The following is a 22,938-nucleotide window of genomic DNA, read 5'->3' as shown; positions in this document are numbered from 1 at the left end:
CTTTTCTCTTCCTTTTGGAGTCCATATTCAGACAAACTTTCCATAGGAACCACCCTTACTTACATTTCCATTGGCTAATTGTGTAAATTTGACAAAATTACTTAATTTTGGCATTGCGTTTTTTCTTCATCTGAAAACAAAGATAATAATCACGCCACACTTTTCAGGGCTATTATGAGTATCAAATTGAATTATATATGTCAGTAAAATTGAAAGCAATTCACAAATGTTAATTATTATGAGTCTCCCTGCTCAATATTACCATATGCTGTTTGAATTACATCTGCGTACTCTTCTGTGTGCTGAATTGTTGTAATTTCCTATTTTTATGTGTATACTTATAAAACCTAAGTCTGAAATCAATTAAGACTTTTTGGGTGCAAGAAACAAGATTTATACTTCTTTAGTATATCTTATTTTCCCCATTTTTTGATGAGAAGCAAAACACATTTAATTGAATGTATTAACAGAAACATGCATAATTTAAAAAAATGTTCTTTGTTACAGTAGATATTAACTTTGGCAAGCATATTTTGTACACACACATTATATCTATACATACTATATATACACACACACATGTGTATATGTATATATGTTTGTATAAGTATGTATATATGTATACTATACATATTATATTATAAACATATATATTAAATACATATTTGTATATACACACACACCTGTAGAACATGTGGCAGGAGGATTTTTTTTAACCTATTAACCTTTGTTCTTTTGCCTCTCCGAATGTCTCCTTTTCCTACCATTTTCAATCAGATAACTTGGTTCATTGGTACTTGCCTCATTGCGTGAGGGGAGGGATGTATCAGGATCAAAAGCAGAAATAACCTGTGAGTTTTTTTTACTTTCACCTCTAAAAGCCTAATTTCAGAGCCGGCAAAAGGATTTGATGTATGGACAGAAAGTCCTGCCAGAAACTGTGGAGAGCACAGAATGTTCCATTCTCCAGGCAAGAGAAAGATTTACCCAGGCTTAGGAAAAGAAAAAATGAATAGAAAGGAAGATGGCGCTGGGAGGTGGCAAGATCCCACAGAAGGAAGTGGGAGGGGCATCTAGTCATGTGGGCAAAACTGAGAAGATTTTCACGTCCCAAACATGACTCAGGAAAGGGCGGCAGCATCTGGACCTGAAGGAGCTGTTGTGCTGGATAGGGACATTCTCCATGGCAACTTGTGTGGACAGATGGCCGTGGAAGGCATTTTCCTATAACTCCCCATGCCTTGTCCCTCTCTGGGACTCCGAAACTATGCACAATTCTTGCCATCGTGGTGCAGCAGAGGCTCATAAAGACTGAAGCCAACATTTCTTAATAACTTAGTAGCCAAATAGGAATTAAAGGGTTCAAGAAGTCAAAGAAAATTCTATTTCTTGCATATTTGGGAATATGAGCCGTGATTCATACTCACCACATTTATGCATATACATATTCTTGAACATCTATTTATATTTCACATTTGTGTTTACACACACACACACACACACACACCCCACACACACAACTCAGGATTTCCTACCAGAAAGTACATTTGTATTTTTGTCTTTTCTAGAAAGAGATGTGTCCAAGAATCACCTTGGAATCTCTGTAGTAGCCTCACTATTGGGCAGGCACTTTCATGTTACCGTGGAGTCACCAGTACAAGGAAAATGCCACCTCAAGATACCCCAGAAAGGCAACAGCCCTGAGTGAAGAGATAATCATTCTCAGAGAAACTCAGACGTATTATGTCAACCACATAATATACTACTGAACAGCAATGCTATATTAATATTAACATGTTTTCATTCAGGTTTTGCTGATAGGAGAGTTGACATAGTTTTATGGTAGATTAAGAAGGATAAACCAATGTTATCTTATTAACAATGACAAATGGACGTGACGACAACAGTGGCGAGTGATTTCCACTGCAAGGCACAGCTGGGCTATTTTTAATGACTCTTAAAAAGAAGGTGATCCAGAATTCCTTGCGTGTATCCTGGAGCATACATCCTCAGAGACATGGGGTTTTCATTCTCATGAGAAAGATAAAAATTGGGAAATAACTGAGGACACTTGCTGAAAAAGAAAACTGTTTGAAATGTGGAATTGCATCTTACTCACCATCATGTTCTTCCCCTTTGCCCTTCTTCCTGTCTGTGGTGCAACTGAGATATCTATTAATAGAGACACCAGTCTCTGCTGCAGCAGCAGTCTTGCAACCGTGGAGACAAATGCTACCTGTTAGGGCAAGTAGAGTTAGAAGAAAGAAGGGGTCTGAGTTCTTCATAACTCCCTTAGGCAGCTGACAATTGCCCATGACTTCCCAACTCCAGACCTCTTGTTACAAGAAGAAAATAATCTCCTTCTGTCTTAAGTCACCATGGTTGGGTTTTCTGTTCCTTGCAACCGAATGTCTCCCAAATCAAATTTACGTGCACAGCTACGATTGCCTAATATAAGACACTTATATACACAGGGCAGGATTTATTAATCGTGAAGGTAAATCCACATTTTAGAAAGTTTTCTTGGAAATTTGGAAGATTTCTGGCTAAGCTCTTGTCAAATCAGATTGGATTGTCACTGCTGTTACTCATAGTGGGGCTGTATAAGAGCTTAGGACAGGAGCTGAGGTACCAGTTCTGCTACAGTCATGCTGTTCTTTTATGCTTACAGTATTAGTATTATTTTCAGTCCAGGGGAATTTTTTGGTAGAAATCTTTTAAGTCACTATTTTATCTTATGAGGATTACTTTAATTAAAATATTATCATGTACATGTCCACATAATCAGTAACATAAAGTGCAAAAGGCACATCTAATCTGAAAGCAAACATACAAGGGAAAACCCCAGTTTTTCCAATCTCTTTTCCCCGATAGACATGAACATCTTCCACTTCCTTAGGGGCCAGCAGACTTGCTCTGTATGTTATACAAACTGAGCAAAAGCTACACTATTAGTCTAGATGCTAGATAGTAACACAGCTCAACATACTTATTTCAACAATTAAAATACAGTATAGTGAATTTGATATTTTAAAGGGCTAGTCTAAATTTTCTGTTATAATATAGCTAGACTTTGGATAAATTGCTCCCTTCCAAATTATTATTTTTAATATATTTTTTATTTTACTTTAGATTCTGGGGTACATGTGCAGATCATGCAGGATTGTTGCATAGGTACATACATGGCAATGTGGTTTGCTGCCTCCATCCCCCCATCACCTATATCTGGCATTTCTCCCCATGTTATCCCTCCCCAATGTCCCTACCCACCACCATCCCTCCCCTAGTCCCCACCAACAGACCCCAGTGTGTGATGCTCCCCTCCCTGTGTCCATGTGTTCTCCTTGTTCAACACCCATCTGTGAGTGAGAACATGGGTGTTTGATTTTCTGTTCTTGTGTCAGTTTGCTGAGAATGATGGTTTCCAGATTCATCCATGTCCCTACAAAGGACACAAACTCATCATTTTTTATGGCTGCATAGTATTCCATGGTGTATATGTGCCACATTTTCCTTGTCCAGTCTATCATTATCGGGCATTTGGGTAGGTTTACTATTGTAAACAGTGCCACAGTGAATATACATGTGCATGTGTCTTTGTAATAGAACTTTATAATCCTTTGGATATATACCCAGTAATGAGATTGTTGGGTCCAATGGAATTTCTATTTCTAGGTCCTTGGGGAATCGCCACACTGTTTTCCACAACGTTGAACTAATTTACACTCCCATCAATAGTGTAAAAGTGTTCCTATTTCTCCACATCCTCTCCAGCATCTGTTGTCTCCAGATTTTTTTAATGATCGTCATTCTAATTGGCGTGAGATGGTATCTCAATGTGGTTTTGATTTGCATTTCTCTAATGACCAGTGATGATGAGCATTTTTTCATATGTTTGTTGGCCTCATATATGTCTTCTTTTGAAAAGTGTCTGTTCATGTCCTTTGCCCACTTTTGAATGGGTTTGTTTGTTTTGTTTTGTTTTTTCTTGTAAATCTGTTTTAGTTCTTTGTAGATTCTGGATATTAGCCCTTTGTCAGATGGGTAGATTGCAAAAATTTTTCCCATTCTGTTGGTTGCCAGTTCACTCTAATGGTAGTTTCTTTTGCTGTACAGAAGCTCTGGAGTTTAATTAGATCCCATTTGTCTGTTCTGGCTTTTGTTACCAATGCTTTTGGTGTTTTAGTCATGAAGTTCTTGCCTATGCCTATGTCCTGAATGGTTTTGCCTAGGTTTTCTTCTAGGGTTTTCATGGTGTTAGGTCATATGTTTAAGTCTTTTATCCATCTGGAGTTAATTTTAGTGTAAGGTGTCAGGAAGGGGTCCAGTTTCTGCTTTCTGCACATGGCTAGCCAGTTTTCCGAACACCATTTATTAAACAGGGAATCCTTTCCCCATTGCTTGTTTTAGTCAGGTTTGTCAAAGATCAGATCATTGTAGATATGTGGCATTGCCTCCAAGGCCTCTGTTCTGTTCCATTGGTCTATATCTCTGTTTTGGTACCAGTACCATGCTGTTTTGATTACTGTAGCCTTGTAGTATAGTTTGAAGTCAGGTAGTGTGATGCCTCCAGCTTTATTCTTTTTGCTTAGGACTGTCTTGGCTATGCAGGCACTCTTTTGGTTCCATATGAAATTTAAGGTGGTTTTTTCCAATTCTGTGAAGAGGGTCATAGGTAGCTTGATAGGAATAGCATTGAATCTGTAAATTACTTTGGGCAGTATGGCCATTTTCACAATATTGATTCTTCCGAACCATGAGCATGGAATGTTTTTCATCTGTTTGTGTCCTCTCTTATTTCCTTGAAATAAGAGTGGTTTGTAGTTCTCCCTGAAGAGGTCCTTTACATCCTTTGTTAGTTGTATTCCTAGGTATTTTATTCTCTTTGTAGCAATTGTGAATGGGAGTTCACTCTTGATTTGTTTCTCTTTTAGTCTGTTATTGGTGTATAGGAATGCTTGTGATTTCAAATATATTGATTTTGTATCCTGAGATTTTGCTGAAGTTGCTTATCAGTTTAAGGAGATTTTGGGCTGAGATGATAGGATTTCTAAATATACAATCATGTCATCTGCAAATAGAGACAATTTGACTTCCTCCTTTCCTAATTGAATACCCTTTATTTCTTTTTCTTGCCTGATTGCTCTGGCTAGAACTTCCAATACTATATTGAATAAGAGTGGTGAGAGAGGGCATCTTTGTCTAGTGCCAGATTTCAAAGGGAATGCTTCCAGTTTTTGCCCATTCAGTATGATATTGGCTGTAGGTTTTTCATAAATAGCTTTTATTATTTTAAGACACATTCCATCCATACCTAGTTTATTGAGAGTTTTTAGTATAAAGGGCTGTTGAATTTTGTTGAAGGCCATCTCTGCATCTGTTGAGATGATCATGTGGTTTTTGTCTTTGGTTCTCTTTATGTGGTGGATTACATTTGTTAAACCAGACTTGCATCCCTGGGATGAATCCTACTTGATCGTGACGGATAAACTTTTTGATGGGCTGTTGCAATTGGTTTGCCAGTATTTTATTGAAGATTTTTGCACCTATGTTCATCATGGATATTGGCCTGAAGTTTTCTTTTTTTGTTGAGTCTTTGCTGGGTTTTGGTGTCAGGATGATGTTGGTCTCATAAAATGATTTGGGAAGTATTCCCTCTCTTTGTAAGGTTTGGAATAGTTTCAGAAGGAGTGGTACCAGCTTCTCTTTGTATGTCTGGTAGAATTTGGCTGTGAACCCATCTGGACCTGGGCTTTTTTTGATTGGTAGGCTATTAATTGCTGCCTCGACTTCAGCCCTTGTTATTGGTCTATTCAGGGGGTTTCAACTTCTTCCTGGTTTAGGCTTGGGAGGGTGCAAGTGTCCAGGAATTTATCTATTTCTTCCAGGTTTACTGGTTTATGTGCATAGAGTTGTTTGTAGTAATCTCTGATGGTAGTTTGTATATCTGTGGAATCGGTGGTGATATCCCCTTTATCATTTTTTATTGCATCTATTTGATTCTTCTCTCTTTTCTTTTTTATTAATCTGGTTAGTGGTCTATTTTGTTGATCTTTTCAAAAAAACAGCTCCTGGATTTGTTGATTTTTTGAAGGGTTTTTTGTGTCTCTATCCCCTTCAGTTCTGCTCTGATCTTAGTTATTTCTTGTCTTCTGATAGGTTTTGAGTTGTTTTTTTTTTTATCTTGCTCCTCTAGCTCTTTTAATTTTGATGATAGGGTGTTGATTTTAGACCTTTCCTTGCTTCTTATGTGGGCATTTATTGCTATAAATATACCTCTAGACACTGCTTTAAATGTGTCCCAGAGATTCTGGTACATTGTGTCTTTGTTCTAGTTGGTTTCAAAGAACATCTTTATTTTTGCCTTCATTTCATTGTTTATCCAGTCAACATTCAAGAGCCCGTTGTTCAGTTTCCATGAAGTTGTGTAGTTCTGAGTTAGTTTCTTAATCTTGAGTTCTAATTTGATTGCACTGTGGTTTGAGAGACTATTTGTTATGATTTCCGTTCTTTTGCATTTGCTGAGGAGTGATTTACTTCCAATTATGTGGTCAATTTTAGAGTAAGTGCAACGTTGTGCTGAGAAAAATGTATATTCTGTGGATTTGGGGTGGAGAGTTCTGTAGATGTCTATTAGGTTTGCTTGGTCTAGATCTGAGTTCAAGTCCTGGATATCCTTGTTAATTTTCTGTCTCATTGATCTGTCTAATATAGAAAATGGAGTGTTAAAGTCTCCCACTATTATTGTGTGGGAGTCTCTAAGTCTCTTTGTAGGTCATTAAGAACTTGCTTTATGTATCTGGGTGATTCTGTATTGGATATATTTAGGATAGTTAGCTCATCTTGTTGCATTGATACTTTTACCATTATGTAATGCCCTCTTTGTCTCTTTTGATCTTTGTTGGTTTAAAGTCTATTTTATCAGAAACTAGGGTTGCAACTCCTGCTTTTTTCTGCTCTCCATTTGCTTGGTAAATCTTGCTCCTTCCCTTTATTTTGAGCCTATGTGTGTCCTTGCACATGAGATGGGTTTCCTGAATACAGCACACTGATGGGTCTTGACTTTTTATCCAATTTGCCAGTCTGTGTCTTTTGATTGGGGCATTTAGCCCATTTGCATTTAAGGTTAATATTGTTATGTGTGAATTTGATCCTGCCATTTTGATGCTAGCTGGTTGTTTTGCCCGTTAGTTGACATAGTTTCTTCATTGTGTTGATGGTCTTTACCATTTGGTACATTTTTTGAGTGGCTGGTACTGGTTATTCCTTTCTATGTTTAGTGCTTCTTTCAGGAGCTCTTGTAAGGCAGACCTGGTGGTGACAAAATCTCTGAGCAATTGCTTGTTCATAAAGGATTTTATTTCTCCTCTTATGAAGCTTAGTTTGGCTGGATATAAAATTTTAGGTTGAAAGTTCTTTTCTTTAAGGATTTGATTATTGGGCCCCACTCTCTTCTGGCTTGTAGGGTTTCTGCTGAGAGATCCGCTGTGAGTCTGATGGGCTTCCCTTTTTGGGTAACCTGACCTTTCTCTCTGGCTGCCCTTAGCATTTTTTCCTTCATTTCAACCCTGGTGAACCTGATGATTATGTGCCTTGGGGTTGCTCTTCTTGAGGAATATCTTTGTGGCGTTCTCTGTATTTCCTGGACTTGAATATTCGCCTGCCTTGCTAGGTTGGGGAAGTTCTCCTGGATAATATCCTGAAGAGTGTTTTCCAGCTTGGATTCATTCTCTCTGTCACATTCAGGTACACCTATCAAACGTAGATTAGGTCTTTTCGCATAATCCCATATTTCTTGGAGGCTTTGTTCATTCCTTTTCACTCTTTTTTCTCTAATCTTGTCTTCTCATTTTATTTCATTTATATGATCTTCAATCTCTGAAATCCCTTCTTCTGCCTGGTCGATTTGGCTATTGAAACTTGTGTATGCTTCACAAAGTTCTTTTGTTGTGTTTTTCAGCTCCATCAAGTCATTTATATTCTTCTCTAAGCTGTTTATTCTTGTTAGCATTTCGTCAAACCTTTTTTCAAGGTTCTTAGTTTCTTTGCATTGGGTTAGAACATGTTCTTTTAGCTCAGAGAAGTTTGTTATTACCCACATTCTGAAGCCTGTTTCTGTCAATTCATCAGACTGATTCTCCATCCAGCTTTGTTTCCTTGCTGGTGAAGAGTTGTGATCCCTTGGAGGAGAGCCATTTTGGTTTTTGGTGTTTTCATCCTTTTTGCTCTGGTTTCTTCCCATCTTTGTGGATTTATCTACCTATGGTCTTTGTAGTTGGTGACTTTCAGATGGAGTCTCTGAGTGGATGTCCTTTTTGTTGATGTTGAAGTTATTTCTTTCTGGTTTTTAGTATTTCTTTCAACTGTCAGGCCCCTCTGCTGTAGGACTGCTGGAGATCCACTCCAGACTCTGCTTGCCTGGGGATTACCTGCAGATGCTACAGAACAGTAAGGGGTACTGCCGGTTTCTTCTTCTGTTATCTTCATGCCAGAAGGGTACCTGCCAGATGTTAGCTTGAGCTTTCCTTTCCTAGGTGTCTCTTTGGATATATGGGGTCAGGGAGCTGCTTAAGGAGACAGTCTGTCCCTTATAGGAGCTTAAGTGCTGAGCTGGGAGTTCCATTGTTCTGTTCAGAGCTTCTGGGCATGTATGTTTAAGTCTGCTGCAGCGGAACTCATAAATGCTCTGTCTTGGGAAAGTAGGGCTTTATTTATAAGTTCCTGATATGCTGCTGCCTTTTTTCAGAGATGTCCTGCCCAGCAAGGAGGTAGTCTAGTAACAGTCTGCCAGCAGAGGCGTTACTGAGCTGCTGTGGGCTCTGCCCCACTGCTGTGTGAACTTCCTTGCAGTTTTGTTTACAAAGGTACAGTTAGAACTGCCTCAGTAATGGTGGTCTGCCTCAGTAATGGCAGACTGCCTTGGTAATGGCGGACTGCCTCAGTAGTGGCAGACTGCCTCAGTAATGGCTAATGCCCTTCCCCTCACTGAGCTGGACCATTCTGGGTCCAGCTGCACTTGCTGCAAAACTCTCAATCCAGAGCATTTCAGACTGCTGGTCTTTGTGGGGGGGTGGGACCCGCTGAGCCAGATCACATGGCTCCCTATTTCAAGCCCCTGTTTTTCAGTTGAATGGACAGCTCTGTATCCCAGGTGTTGAAACAGCCACTGAGATTTGTGTGAGTTTTTGTGTGGAGACCCGCAGTGCCAGCTGAAACAGCTGTGCTGGAAACTCATGGTGCTTTTCAGCCTGGGAATCTCCTGGTCTGTGGGCAGTAAAATCTCATTTGGAAAGGTGGTGATCACTCACCCTCTGTGTTCTTCTCACTGGGAACTGCACTCCAGAGCTCTTCCTATTTGGCCATCTTGGATCTCTGCCACAAATTATTTTTTATCCTTTGCTAGGCTTGTGAGAGAGTCTGGGAAATTTTCAAGAAACCAAAGTTCTCATGTCTTATAAAAGATATTAACTCAACATGAATCATGAACTTAAATATAAAACATAAAACTATGAAATTTTTGGAAACATAGGAGAAAAATCTGCAGGATGTAGGACAAGGCAAAGAGTTCTGAGGCTTCACACCAAAGGCATGATCCATTAGAGGACATATGAGAACTTGTATTTAATCAAGAGTAAAAACTTTTGCTCTGCAAAAGACCTTATTATGAGGATAAAAAGATGAGCTGAAGACTGAGGGGAAATATTTGCAAGCCATATGTCTGATAAAAGACAAGAATCTGGAATATATAAAGCACTCTCAAAGCTTAGCAGTTAAAAAGCAAAGAATCCAATTTGAAAATGGTCAAAAGATATGAAGAGTTATCTCACTAAAGAGGATACACAGATGGAAAATGTATATGTGAAAAAATGTTCAACATCATTAGCCATTAGGGAGATGCAAATTAGAGCCAAATGAGGCATAACTACACATCTATCAGAGTCGTTAAAATAAAAAACAATGACAACACAAAATGGTAGTGAGGAAGAGAAAACACTGGTTTATTCATACATTACTGGTGGAAATGTACAGCCACTCTAGAAAACAGTTTGGCAATTTCTTAAGAAAAAAATGAAACATGTAACTACCATGTAATCCAGAAATTGTACTCCTGAAAAATTATCCAGAGAAATACATATTTTTACCTGAATGTTTATAGCAGCTTTATTTGTGGCAGCCCCAAACTGGAAATAATCCAGACTTCTTTTGATTGATGAATGGTTAAGCAAACCATGATACATCTATATCATGAAATAATACTAAGAAAGAATAAACCATAGATACATGCAGCAATTTGGATGAATCTCCAGAGAATTATACTGAATGAAAATAGTCAATCTCCCAAAATTACATACTAACTGATTCCTTTTATATAAAATTCTCGAAATGCTGACATCATAGAAATGAAGAATAGATTAGTGCTAGGGGTTAAGGAAGGGATAAGGATGGAAGGGAAGTGGGTGTGACTATAAAAGGGTAACCTGTGGGATCCTTGTGATGTTGGAAATATGCCATATCTGATCATATCAATGTCAACATCTTAGTTGTGATGTTGTACTGTAGTTTTGCAAGATGTTATCATTGGAACAACCTGGGTAAAGGATACATGGGATGTCTCTGTATTATTTCTTACAACTGCATGTGAATCTAGAATTATCTCAAAGTTAAAAGATTAAATTTAAAAAGTAAATAAGTAAAACAGTGCTTTGAAACCAGAAGATGCATGATAAGCAAACATGAAAGTTAGGATTGCACAGTTATGGTCAACAGAGTACATGGTAAGTCCATGGCTAAATGGAAGGTCTGGAACCAAGTAGACTCTTGAATACCTCTGGAATAAAGCATGCCCAGTTAGTCTTCAGGATCTCCACAAATTAAGTTTGCCTAAGTAAGAACTCATTAAAAACAAAATTACCAGGCTAGGTGTGGTGGCTTATGCCTGCAATCCCAGCACTTTGGGAGGCTGAGGTGGGAGGATCATTTGAACCCAGGAGTTTGAAACTGCAGTGAGCTATGACCATGCGAGTGCACTCCAGTGTGGGCAGTAGAGTGACACCCTGCCTCAGAAAGAATAAAAAATTACCAAACGCACAAGGAAAAAACTCACTATAAAGCAAAGCCAATAGATACAATAATTCTAGAGTTAGATCCCCAAGGACATGACATATTTTACTTTTCTGATCCAGAGTATAAAATGACTACATAAGGAATGATTAAACTCAATAAAGGATGAAAATTAAAAATAATGAATCAGAATGCAAAACAGCTATGTAGACTATAAAATGAAATAGAATTTATAGAAGTAAAAAATTGCAATTGTTGAAGTTAAAACCTCAGTAGGAGCCAGAGTGGTGGCTCACGCCTGTAATCCCAGCACTTTGGGAGACTGAGGCAGGCGGATCACAATGTCAGGAGTTCGAGACTAGCCTGGCCAATAGTTAAACCCATCTCTACTAAAAATACAAAACTTAGCTGGGCATATTGGTGGGTGCCTGTAGTCCCAGCTACTCAGGAGGCTAAAGCAGGAGAATCACTTGAACCTGGCAGGTGGAGGTTGCAGTGAGCCAAGAGCATGCCACTGCACTCCAGCCTGGGCAACAGAGCTCAACTTACTTATTTCAACAATTAAAATACGAAAAAAACTCAGTAGGTCAATGCCTATATTCTGCATGGTTTGAAGGCCTAGCCAGAAAAATTAGGTAAGAAAAAGTAATAGAATATATAATCATTGGAATAGAATGAACAAAACTCATTATTTGCAGGTGATGTGAGTGTCTACATAGCAAACTCAAGAAAACTTACAGAAAAATATTGTTAGAACTAATGAGAGTCTATCAAAGGGGCTAGAATAGAGAACAATATACAAAAATCAAATGCACTTTTATAAACCAGCAATAAATAAAAAGAGTAATTTTCAAAAAGGTTCATTTGTAATAGTATCAAGATATAAATTATCTAGGAATAAATGTAACAAAAGGTATTTAGGACTTTTATACAGAAAACTTATAGATCTTATTAGAAAAAAGTGAAATAGATAGAGAGAGAGATACAATGTTCATGGATAAAAAGACTCAATATCAACTGTTTTACACCATCTCTCTCCTCCTCCACTGATGCTCTTGCATTTCTGAAATGCATGGTATGATCATAGCTCACTGCAAAGAATTCACCAATAAGGAAAGAATTCTACTACAGCACATAAATATCAAAACCCAACAGCATTTTAATGGAACTATATATAAAAGCTGTCACATATTTTTTGCTGAATGTAGCATTTGAGCTTCTTTCTGTCTGAGGCAATGGTGTCCACTTTGGATACAGATTCCTCTGTAATTATTTAGCCTTGTCTTCAGGCCAGGCCAGTTGTAACTGACCAGTCTATGGACAGAGAAGAAATAGCTTTCCATGACTGCTCAATGTAGGATCTGACCTGCCATACATTTTCTTTCATCCACAGGCATCAAGAGAGATGTGGGTATTTGGACTTGGACTGCCCACCTCTGCAGAGGGAGCTGTAACACACATTCCTCTATATTGCTTAACCCTAACAGCTTTGCCATTGCTATTTTCTCAGGTCCACCATAACTAATCTTGTGATGACCTTTATGTGTGTTTGCATCAGTTTCCATCAGTGGCTTGAGACTACCACAGTTACCCCTAATTGCTTTTGCTTAAATGCTCAGATAGGTCAGCACATCCTTTTATGTCTACCTCCCATTCCTCCACAACAGTGCAACCCTGGCATTGTGTCCTCTGAAACTCATTCAGCAAAATCCTTTATATTTTACACCTCTTCTCTGAACATTTTTCACTTTCCTGCTCTAAGGAAACATGGATTTCCCCTGACGACTCTGTTTTTTCCTGCAGTCCTTTAAGTGGTAGCTATTTTCTCTCCTGTAGCCCTTGAATTCCTGGGCCTGGAGATGGCCTGGGTGTCTTCCTTATTATTCATTTTTCTCACAGACCATTCTCCCTTCTTTCTCCTCCCTAAAATATTCCAGCTTTGAATATCTTACCTTGACCCTATAGCCTTCATGATCATTGTCATTTAGTGACCCCTAGGGTAGCCCCATCTTATTTTTATTAATTTTAGCTCTGGGTTTTCTGTTATTCTATCCAACATTACCCTTGTCTTAATTCCTAATGATTTCAGTAGACATGTAGGTAACCTGTTTTACACTCTGAACTCTCATTTTCTTGACCTACTCTCCTTCAGTGGCTTTGTCCTTTAGCCAATCTTGTCTGTTAATTCCTAAGGACACACCTTAGACCTTGTTGTTACCAGTAGCTCCAACTCTAGCATTTCTGGCTCTCTGACTTCAGGCACATGGTAGAATTAAAATTTCCCCCATCAAAGTTAGTCCTGGCCATGAGACTTTTCTTGGCCAGTGAAATGGTCAAAAAAAAGCTTAAGCTGCAGAGCCTTTACCTCACTTCTTCTGATCATGATGACCAGCAACATTTGAGGTAATAGCTGTGCTGTCAGTCTGGGATAATGAGTGTTCATTAGCGATGAATAGAGTCCTTGTGCTCACCTGGTTGGACTTGTACCCTGAACAAGAAATAAACTTTGTTATTCAAAGTTACAGAGAATTTGGGGTTGTTTATTGCTGTAGCAATTTGTGCTTGCTTCCCTTTCTCTGACCATTTATTCTATCTTTCCATACAACTTTCTCCAGTATCCAGATCCCAACAAACCTCTGTGAATGTCAAGAAATTCATATATGTGAATTCTCTTTGCATTTTTTAATATATCCAAAGCTATTCTAAAATAAAAAGTTTATTAAAATTAATGTAAGGAAGTAACGTTAGCCAGATGGTGGAATAGTAAGCTTTAGGCCCTTGCTTTCCCCAGAAACACTAAGAGAATAACAACAGCAACAACAACTCATAGAGACTGGCTAAAATAACTGTGTAGAATCTCTGAAAATTGATCAAACATCAATTGCAACCAATGGAATGCTTAATGAAGAAAAAGCCACATTCAACATGGTAGAAAATTTCATGGCATTTTTACTTGACCTTGCCCCACCCCTTCTCCAACACAGTCAGAAAGAAGCAGACAGTTCCTGGTTCCCTCCATTAGGAGAGAAGGAGCAGAGTAAAACTGATGCAATGTTTTGCCTGTCTATAAGCTGCCCAAGAAACTGGTTTCTGCTTTGCCTGACTTGAACTCAGATGAGGAAAGATAGCATAACCGGGAATGGCTGCAGAGGACAGTGGTAGGTGCTGTGGTACATGAAAGCTACAGGGGAACTGCAGACCTGAAGATGTCTGGAGCAATAAATTATGGGTAAAAAATAAAAAGAAAACATCTAAGATGTTGAGAAAAATACTGAGTATGAGAGTCTTTGGGAAATTAGTAAAAGTCTTCCTTGACAATCTGCAGACTGAGAGAGATGTCTCATTTTTAAAATGCCCTTTTTAAACAAAGAATTACAAGGCATACAAAGAAAGAGGAAGACATAACCTATTTCAGGAACAAAATAAATATCCAGAAATAACCTGTGAAAAAATATAGACATCAGACTTACTAGACAAAAACTTTAAAAACTATCTTAAATGTGCTAGAGAGCTAAAGGAAAACACAGATTAAAAAAACTAAAGGAAGTCAGGAAAACCATATGAACAAATAAGACTCTCAGTAGAAAAATCAAAATTAAATATTTTATATATATATATAATTTGAATATGTAACTATTCATATTATATATAATTATATAATTTTGAGTTTGAATAGTTATATATTCAAATTATAATAATTTGAATATTTTAATATATTATTTGAATAGTATTATATTCTAACAGAAATTCTAGAGCTGAAAAGTATAACAAATGAATTGAAAGTTTTATTAGAGGTATTCAATAGCAGGTTTGAAGAGGTAGAAGAAATAATTATAAAACTTGAATACAGGTTATTTGAAATGATTAAATCTAAAGAACAAAAAGGAAAAATAATGAAGAAAAGTGAAGTCAACGAACGCATTGTGGCTATCCCAGAGGGAGAAGATGGAAAGAAAGTGGCAGAGAGATCATTTGAAAAAGTAATAGCTGAAAACTTCTCAAATTTTTGGAAAGATGTAAATCTAAAAATTGAAGAAGCTCAATAAATTCAAAATAGGATTAACCTAAAGAGGTACAAACTAAGTATGTCATAATTAAACTGTTGGAAGGCAAAGACAAAGTTTGACTCACCATGTACAAGGGATTCTCAACAAGATCATTCATGAATTTCTCAGCAGGAAACTTGCAGGCCAGAAGGCAGTGGAATAATATATTTAAAGTGCTGAAAGAAAAAAGTGTCAACTGAGAATTCTGTATCAGGCAAATTGTTTTACAAACTAAGGGAAAAATTAAGATATTTCCAGATATACAGTAGCTGAGGAAGTTCATTACCACTAGACCTGTAACTCCACTTTTTATTTTCTACATGATTTGAAAGACAGATTCCTAAAAATAATTATTTTTTCCTACCTAGTCATTCTGTGTATTCACTACAGAATGTCCTACAGAACTATCTGGATTAACTCCCAAGAGAGTGCAGTGGATTAGACCACAGAGTAGATTCCACCACCTCTGCCATTGATTTTGCCAATAAAATGGCAGACTGCCATTTTATTTCTCCCACATACTTACCTTTCCTCTTCTTGATGCATTACCAGCATATCATTTTGTTGAATCCCAGTTTTATTCCACTGTGGTCGGAGAGAGTGCTTGATATAATTTCAATATTCTTAAATTTGTTGAGGCTTGTCTTGTGGCCTATCATATCATCTATCTTAGAGAAAGTTCCATGCGCTGATGAATAGAATGTGTATTCTGTGGTTGTTGGGTAGAATGTTCTGTAAATATCTGTTAAGTCCATTTGTTACAGGATATAATTTTAACTCATTGTTTCTTTGTTGACTTTTTGTCTTAATGACCTGTGTAGTGCTGTCAGTGGAGTATTGAAGTCCCCACTATGACTGTGTTGCTGTCTATCTCATTTCTTAGGTCTAGTAGTAATTGTTTTATAAATTTGAGAGCTAAAGTGTTAGATGCATATATATTTAGGATTGTGATATTTCTGTGTTGGACAAGGTCTTTTGTAATGTTCCTCTTTGTCTTTTTTAACTTCTGTCACTTTAAAGTTTATTTTGTCTGATATAAGAATAGCTACTCCTGCTCACTTTTGGTGTCCATTTGCATGGAATATCTTTTTCCACCCCTTTAACTTAAATCTATGTGAATCCTAATGTGTTAGGTGAGTCTCTTGAAGGCAGCAGATGGTTGGTGCATTCTTATTCACTACAATTCTGTATCTTTTAAGTGGAGCATTTATGCCTTTTACATACAATGTAAATGTATTCAGATGTGCAGTTTCATTATGTTATGTGTTGCCTATATACCTTGTTTTTTGTTTTTTTAATTGTATTTTTTTTTATAGGTCCTGTGAGATAGACTTGAAAGAATTCTGTTTTGTTGTGTTTCCAGGGTTTGTTTCAAGATTTAGAGCTCCTTTTAGCAGTTCTTGTAGTGCTGGCTTGGTAGTGGCAAATTCTCTCAGCATTTGTTTGTCTGAAAAGGACTGTATCTTTTCTTCATCTGTGAAGCTTAGTTTCATTGGATATGAAATTCTTGGCTGATAACTGTTTTGTTTAAGGAGGCTGAAGATAGGACCCCAATTCCTTTTAGCTTGTAGAGTTTCTGCTGAGAAGTCTGTTGTTAATCTGATATGTGTTCCTTTATAGGTTACCTGGTACTTTTGCCTCACAGGTCTTAAGATTCTTTTCTTCATCTTAACTTTAGATAACCTGATAACAATGTGTCTAGGCAATGATCTCTTTGTAATAAATTTCCCAGGTGTTCTTTGAGCTTCTTGTATTTGGATGTCTAGGTCTCTAGCAAAGCTGGGGAAGTTTTCCTCGATTATTCCCCAAATATGTTTTCCAGACTTTTTGATTTCTCTTCTTCCTCAGAAACACCAATTATTTTTAGGTTTAGTTGTTTTACATAATTTGTTGCCTAGAAGACTGGCTTCATGCCACACCTGCATAGACAATAAAAAGTAAAACTGCTATTTAAAGAAGAGGCCAGAGGTATGTTCCAAAATGATCACTTTGCTATGAGGCCACTTAGTTTAATCTCAGAATGCTTTCATTAGTTTATTTGTACCATAGTTAGAATATCATTTCTGTACCTAAAAGTATCTTAATTTTTACTTTTTTAACATGTAATATTTTACATATTTATAAGGTACATGTAATATTTTGTTACATGCAATGAATGTGTAATGACCAAATAGGGTATTTGGAGTATCCATCATCTTGAGTATTTATCATTTCTATGTATTGGGAACATTTTACGTTCTCTCTTCTAAGATGACAATCACTACAACTTGGCTCTCAGAAACCCATATCCCTAGGAAAAGGGGGTGAGTATTTAATCAAGGGAACACTCCATGAGACAAAAGAATCTGAACAGCAGCTTTGAGCCCTAGACTGTCCCTCTGAGATAGCCTATCCAAATGAGAAGAAACCAGAAAAAAATTCTGGTAATAAACAAAGCAAAGTGCTTTAGCACACTGCCAAAATTATGCTAGCTCACCAGAAATGGATCCAAACCAAAAAGAAATCCCTGATTTACCTGAAAAAGAATTCAGAAGGTCAGTTATTAAGTTAATCAAGGAAGCATCAAAGAAAGGCAAAGTCCGATTTAAGGAAATCAAAAGAGTGACACAAGAAATGAAAAGAGAAATCTTTGGTGAAATAGATATTATAAATAAAAACAATAAAAACTTCAGGAAACAATGGACGAACTTATAAAAATGCAAAATGCTCTGGAAAGTCTCAGCAATAGAATCTAGCAAGCAAAAGAAAATACTTCAGAGCTCAAAGACCAGGTTTTCCAATTAACTCAATCCAACAAAGACAAAGAAAAAAGAATATAAAAATACCAACAAAGTTTCTCTTCTATACACCAACAGCAACCAAGCTAAGAATCAAATCAAGAACTCAACTTTTTAGGCAATAGCTGCAATAAATAAATAAATAAAATACTTAGGAATATGCATAACAAAGGAGGCAAACAACCTCCACAAGAAAAACTACAAAACACTGCTGAAAGAAACCATAGACAACACAAGCAAATGGAAACACATCCCATGCTCATTGATGAGTAGAATCAATATTGTGAAAATGACAATACTTCCAAAAGCAATCTACAAATTCAATGCAATTCCCATCAAAACACCACCATTATTATTCACAGAACTAGAAAATAAAATCCTAAAATTCACATGGAGCCAAAGCAAGCCAGAGCAAAGCAAAAGCAAGCTAAAGCAAGATTAAGCAAAAAGAACAAATCTGGAGGCATCACATTATCTGGTTTCAAAATATACTATAAGGCCATAGTCACCCAAACAGCATGGTACTGGTATAGAAATAGGCACATAGGCCAATGGAACAAAATAGAGAACCCAGAAATAAATCCAAATACTCACACCAACTGATTTCCAACAAAGCAAACAGAAATGTAAGGTGGGGAAAGACACCCTTTTCAACAAATGGTGCCTGGATCATTGGCTAGCCACATGTAGGAGAATGAAACTGAATCCTCCTCTCGCACCTTATACAAAAATCAACTCAAGATGGATTAAGGATTTAGATTTAAGACCTAAAACTATAAAAATTCTGGAAGATAACATTGGGAAAAAACCCTTCTAGACATTGGCTTAGGCAAGGATTTCATGACCAAGAACGCAAAAGCAATTGCAATACAAGTAAACATAAATAGCTGGGACTTAATTAAACTAAAAACCTTTTTCACTGCAAAAGGAACAGTCAGCAGAGTAAACAGACAACTCACAGAGTGGGAGGAAATCTTCACAATCTATACATCTGACAAAAGACTAATATCCAGAATCTACAACGAACTCAAACAAATCAGTAAGAAAATAACAAACAATCCCATCAAAAAGTGGGCTGAGGAAATGAATAGACAATTCTCAAAATAAGATATACAAATGGCCAAGAAACATATGAAAAAATGCTTGACATCACTAATTATTAGGGAAATGTAAATCAAAACCACAATGCAATACCACCTTACTCCTGCAAGAATGGCCATAATAAAAAAATAAAATAATAATAGATGTTGGCATGGATGTGGTAAACAGAGAACATTTCTACACTGCTGGTGGGAATGTAAACTAGTGCAACCACTATGGAAAACAGTGTGGAGATTCTTTAAAGAACTAAAGGTAGAACTGCCAAAATCCAGCAATCCAACTACTGGGTATCTACCCAGAGGAAAGGAAGTCATTATACAAAAAAGATCCTTGCACATACATGTTTATAGCAGCACAATTTGCAATTGCAAAAATGTGGAACCAACCCAATGCCCATGAATCAACGAGTGGATAAAGAAACCGTATACACATATATGATGGAATACTACTCAGTCATAAAAAGAAATGAATTAATGGCATTTGCAACAATCTGGGTGTGATTGAAAACCTTTTTTTTGAGACGAAGTCTCCCTCTGTGACCAGGCTGGAGTGCAGTGGTGCAATTTCAGCTCACTGCAACTGCCTCCCAGGTTCAAACAATTCTCCTGCCTCAGGCTCATGAGTATCTGGGACTATCAGGCACATGCCACCACGCCTGGCCAATTTTTTGTGTTTTTAGTAAAGATGGGGTTTCACAATGTTAACCAGGATGATCTCGATCTCCTGACCTCATGATCCACCAGCCTCAGCCTCTCAAAGTGCTGGGATTACAGGGGTGAGCTACTGTGCCTGGCTGAAGACTATTTTAAGTGAAATAACTTAGGAATGGAAAACCAAACATCGTATGTTCTCACTCATAAGTGGGAGCTAAACTATGAAGATGCAAAGGCATAATAATGACATAATAGACTTTGGGGACTCAAGGAAAAAGGATGGGAAGGAAGTGAGGGATAAAAGACTACAAATCGGGTTCACTGTATACTGCTTGGGTGGTGGGTGCACCAAAATCTCACAAATCACTGCTAAAGAACTGACTCATGCAATCGAATACCACCTGTTTCCCAAAAGACTATGGAAATAAGAATAACAGTTTCGCCATTAAAAAAAAATTATCTCTTCTAGTTACTTGTTTTTTCTTTTTGCGACAGTCTCACTCTGGAGCCTAGTGGTGTGATCTTGGCCTTCCAGGTTCAAGCAATCTTCATGCCTCAGCCTCCCAAGTTGCTGGGATAACAGGTGCATTACACCACGTATGGTACTTTATGTATATTTTATAGAGACTAGTTTTGCCATGTTGCCAAGGAGTTCATTACTTGAACTCCTGAGCTCAAGTAATCTGTCCGCCTTGGACTCCCAAAGTCCTGGGATTATAGGCATGAGCCACTGGGCCCAGCCTCTTCTAGTTACCTTGAAATATATAATATATAATTGGTAACTATAGTCAGCCAACTCTGCTATGGAACATTAGAACTTATACTTTGCGTCTAACTGTATGTTTGTGCCCATTGACCAACCTTTTTTCATCCCCTCTCCCACTCACAAACTCTTCTCAGTGGCTGGTATCTATCATTCTACTCTCTACCTCCATGAAGTCAACTTTTTTAGTTGAGTGAGTACATGTGAAATTTGTCTTTCTGTGTCTGACTTATTGCAGTTGACATAATGACCTCAAATTTCATCCATGTTGCTGCAAAATACGTGATTTTATTCTTTTAAATGGCTGAATAGTATTCAATTGTGTATATAAACCATATTTTCTTCATCCATTCATCCACTAATGGACACTTAAGTTGATTCTATTTCTTGGCTATGCTGAATTGTGCTGCAGTAGCACAATTGTGATTGCAGCTATCCCTTTAACATACTGATTACTTTTCCTTTGGATAAATACCCAGTGGTGGATTGCTGGATTGTATGGTAGTTCTATTTTTAGTTTTTTGAGAAAATGCCAAACTGTTTTCCATAGTGGTTGTACTAACTTAATTCTCACCAACGGTGTATAAGAATTTGCTTTTCTCTGTATCCTTGCCATCACCTGTTATTTTCTGTCTTTTTTGTAATAGCCATTTTAACAGGAATAAGATAATATCTCATCATTGCTTTAATTTGCATTTCCCTGATGATTAGTTATTTGAGCTTTTTTTTTTTTCATATATCTGTAGGCCATTAGTGTGTCTTCTTTTGAGAAATGTTTATTGATGCACTTTGCTCATTTCTTAATGGGGTTGTTTTTTGTTTTGGATTTGTTTTGTTTTTTACTGTTGAGTTGTTTGAGTTTCTTATATATTCTGGATGCTAGTCCTTTGTTGGATGAATAATTTGCAAATGTTTTCTCTGATTCAGCTGGTTATCTCTTCACTCTATTGACCGTTTCCTTTACTTTGCAAAAATTTTTAGTTTAAATTAGTCCCATTTGTATATTTTTGTTTTCATTGTGCTTTTGAGGTCTTAGTCATACAATATTTACCTAGACCAACATCCTAATGTGTTTTCTCTATGTTTTCTTTTAGCAGTTTTGCAGTTTTTAGTCTTACATTTAAGTTTTTAATTTATTTTGAGTTGATTTTTGCATGTACTGAGCGATAGGGGCCCAATTTTATCCATCTGCATATAGATACTCAATTTTCCCATCACCATTTATTGAAGAGAGTGTTCTTTCCCCAGTGTATATTCTTGTCACTTTTGTCAAAAACCAGTTGGCTGTAAATTTGTGAATTTATTTCTGAACTCTCTATTCTGCTCCATTGGTCAATGTGTCTGTTTTTATACCAATACCATGCTGTTTTGGTTACTGTTGCCTTGAAATATATTTTGAGGCACATAGTGTAATGCCTCCAGCTTTGTTCTTTTTGTTCAGAATGGTTTTGACTATTCTGGATTTTTTTGTTCCGTATAAATTTTAGGATTGCTTTTCTGTTTCTGTGAGAATGACGTTAGTTTTCTGATAGAGATTACATTGAAACTGTAGATTGCTTTGGGCAGTATGGTCATTTTAATAATATTAACTCTTCTGATCCATGAGCATAGGATGTCTTTCTATTTGTGTCCTCTTCTATTTATTTCATCAGTGTTTTGTAATTTTCCTTGTAGAGATCTGAAAGTACCTCATTTATAGAGGAAAATATTCTTCAAGTTCAATGAATCCCAGGATACGTATTAGTATATTTTCAAATGAGCCTAGTCTCAGTGTGTATATAATACAAGATAAGCATGTTGTAATTAACTCTTGGAGAAACAAAAATATCTAATTAGGTTGGCAGGTACCCAGAATTGGTGTCTTCTGAATCGGCCAGTGATAGTTAATGGATCTGATGAATCTTGGGACACTTAATTGGCATATGTGGAATCATCATAGTCTCAGAGATGATTATTGGCTTTGTTTTGATGGCCTTTAATTCCACATTTGTTCAAATCCTCTACCAGAGCACATATTTATTTATCTTTTCTGCATGTGTTCCCAGAATATTCTGTTTAGTAGAGAAGTAATATCAATAAATCCCACTGTTTTAGTGAGTTTATCAAAGAGCAAAATAGCTGGTCTATTGGCCAAAAATTGTGGTGTGATTTTTTTTTTTTTTGGTAGTTCTTTTCAAGTATATTTTGCAGGGATTGATTTCCAATTGCAAAAAAATCTTTTGATTTTGAGTTAGCCATGAACTTGAGAACCCACATTACATAAAATTCTTGTATTTATACCAAGCTTTGAAATTTCCTAAGAATTTCCATATGCATTTTCTCATTTAATTCAATAATAAATATTGTGTGGCTATTGTTGATTCCTTTTTACAGAAAAAGTAACTGACATGCTTTTGAAAAAAAGTTTTCTCTGACTCTTGAAAATATGCTAGAACTTTCAAAATGTGTGAAATAAATTATGCTAGCATTTCTCACATATACTCACAACACAGAACATTTCTGATCACTGAAATATGAGAGTGTGTTTTTTTGTACCC

Source organism: Aotus nancymaae, unplaced genomic scaffold (assembly GCF_030222135.1).
Source record: "Aotus nancymaae isolate 86718 unplaced genomic scaffold, 86718_ANA_hifiasm-v0.15.2.pri h1tg000051l, whole genome shotgun sequence".
NCBI classification, from domain to species: domain Eukaryota; kingdom Metazoa; phylum Chordata; class Mammalia; order Primates; family Aotidae; genus Aotus; species Aotus nancymaae.
The sequence above is the reverse complement of the archived record's forward strand: the minus strand, read 5'-3'. Positions refer to the sequence as shown.